We start from the raw sequence: 2868 nt of genomic DNA on the forward strand, positions 1-2868 counted from the left end.
TGATTTAGCTTCCCTTTGATAATTACACCTCCCTCACCACCACTTTAGCAGTGGTTCTGGACTGTAATGTTCACGTGTGTCCCCTAGAGAGCTGACTAGAATTTAGATGACAGTCCAGTAGGACAGCAGTGGGACCTGAGAGTGTGCCCTTCTAATGGACTCCCAGGTGATCTTGGAGGGTGCCAGTCCACTGACCAGACTGAACTTTGCAAATCTCTTGGAATTCCTTTGTCTACACTCCATATTGCACTCATGTTGAAACAGAGGAGTCAGGAATTTGTCTAATCCCATATTGACAATTCTGGAGTTCTTTACACCAAGAACTCCTCCTCTTTTGAAGCCCTCCTCATCCAACTAACAAACTAAACTGTCTTTACAATCACCACTGGAGCTCCATCTCTGGCACTCCATTGCATTCCAGAAGGTTCTGGAACCCAGATTGCCATTTTCTTTCCACCATATCTTCTTAAAGTTTAACTTTCGTGTGACAAATGCATTTAAGGCACTAACCTTGATCTGTCTTATTTCAACAACCTTCATCTCATCCCAGTCAGCTTTACCAGTCTGCTCAGCAGTTTGCCCATCAACTTCTTAATCCCCTAACACCAATATTATACTAAAATCTTAATCCTTAAAACATGCCTGTCTTATTTCAGCCTCCAACACGAGCCTCTGACTGCACTCCCTTACTCTAATGAAACACATTATCCTACTCCATTGGACTTTCCATTCCTTGGTCACCCTCCATAGTCTTAAATGTTTGTAGCACTTTGATGTCTCCTCCATTTCTAGCAGTCTAGAGATGGAGATTGTATTGAATTGCTTTGACTCTGTAATCAAAAACAATCTGTTTTCTTTAACTCATATTTTTCTGACACTACTGTGCTAAATGCAATTGTAAAGCCCCATACTTATTATATCCCTAGCCCCCATCTAAAAAGATCATAGTGAGCTCTCAAACAACTCATGCTACTGAGGCACCCCTACTGTACAGCCATATAGTCCAGTTGAAGCGCTGCTTCCGATCTAACTGTTCCCTCTTCTGTCTCCTGCCCTGCCCCTGGATTTCTCAAACTGTAACAATTTCTTTAGTTTCCATCCCTTATACTTCAGTCTTTCAATTATCTTTGCTCGATCTCTCTCTCTCTCTCTCTCTCTCTCTTCTCTCTCTCTCTCTCTCTCTCTCTCTCTCTCTGTGTGTGTGTGTGTGTGTGTGTGTGTGTGTGTGTGTGTGTGTGTGTGTGTGTGTGTGTGTTGTTTTGCTTTGGAATTATCTTCCAAAGAGGTCATCTCAACAAATTTTGGCATTCCAACACATTCCCTCTTAGCTTTCTCTGTGTATTCTTTCTGTTAAGGTTTAGAGTGATGTGTATCAAGGTTTCAGTTATGATGCTTTACTTACCCATTGGACTTTTACTCTCACTTAGCAAACCTCTCACATTTCCCTCAGTAATGAAAATAGTCTCAAGAACCTTACTTCCTGCTCATTCATGGAATAGCCTCACCTGCCTTCAGTACTGAGTATTCTTCACAGACCTAAGAATGGAACCCAGGGACACATGGAATGGAACACATTAAACACATGCTAAGGCAAGCTCTCTACCACCACCACTGACCCTCACCTGCAGCCTTATAAACTTTAAAAAGTGATGCCTTCTTTGCTTTTTTTCATTGTCCATCCTCATTTGAATTCCCCATAAATTTTGTGCTATCACATAAATCAATGTCAAACTTACAGTGCTGTCTCTACCTTTACCATTTCAACAATGGCCTTTTAATTTTCAATTTCTGTGACCTCAACTCTGTCCTCATTGATTTTAATCTGGGAACACTGATACTATGCTCACTCTGTGATGAAATCATTTCCTGTTTATCACCCTGGCTCTCTTTCTCTGCTTTGTTTTTATCTCCTATGATGATTAATAATTTCATCAAACTTTTCATGTCAATGTCTCAGAGGGTGTACCCTTATACCTTTGCCTCATGCTTTATATTTTCTATTTTACCACCCATCCCCTGAAGACAACGGAGAAGGTTTGTAGATTCAAAATACCTTTATTCAGATAAATACTAGCCAAGCACAAGCCAGAGCATGCCAAGAGGCAGCAAGGCAGGGAGGCCAGAGAGAAGGGGCTCCCATGTGTCTGCAGCCTCTTAAGAACCTCACATGCATCATCCTGAACTCCCCTTGACCACGCCCTGCACACCTGTAGCCAGCCCTTAGGAGGCGTAGTTACAGTGTCTCCCTACAACCCCCCACCCCACTATCATAAATATTCTTTTTTTTGCTTTGTTTTGGGTTTTTTGTTGTTGTTGTTGCATTTGTTTTGTTTATTGAGACAGGGCTTCTCTGTGTATCAGCCCTGCCTGTCCTGGAACTCACTTTATAGACCAGGCTAACCTTAAACTCACAGAGATCCTCCTGTTTCTGCCTCTTAAGTACCAGGATTTAAAAAGGTGCATGCCACTACCACCTGGCAATAAACATTCTTATAAATGTAAAACACAATAATAATTTTTTGTTTTCATGTTTTAGTCAGGGGCTCACTATGTATTCTTGGCTGGCTTGGAGCTCACTCTGTAGACCAGGCTGGCTTTGACCTCATACAGATCCACCTGCCTCTGTCTACTGAGTACCAGGATTAAAGGCATGCACCACTATGCTCATTGTAAAATAATGCTTTTTAAGTAACACTGATTCTCTTGATTTCAATGTTTGCCATATAATACATGTACTAGCTTTTGATACAGCATTTTTATTTCATGCACTCATTGGTATCTATCTACCTTAACACTGCTGATTGCCAGGTCCTTGGAAACTGATTACTATGTCTCTTCGCTGATCTTTACAAAGCACTTGGAACACAG

The sequence above is a fragment of the Cricetulus griseus genome, chromosome X, assembly GCF_003668045.3.
Source record: "Cricetulus griseus strain 17A/GY chromosome X, alternate assembly CriGri-PICRH-1.0, whole genome shotgun sequence".
NCBI lineage: Eukaryota > Metazoa > Chordata > Mammalia > Rodentia > Cricetidae > Cricetulus > Cricetulus griseus.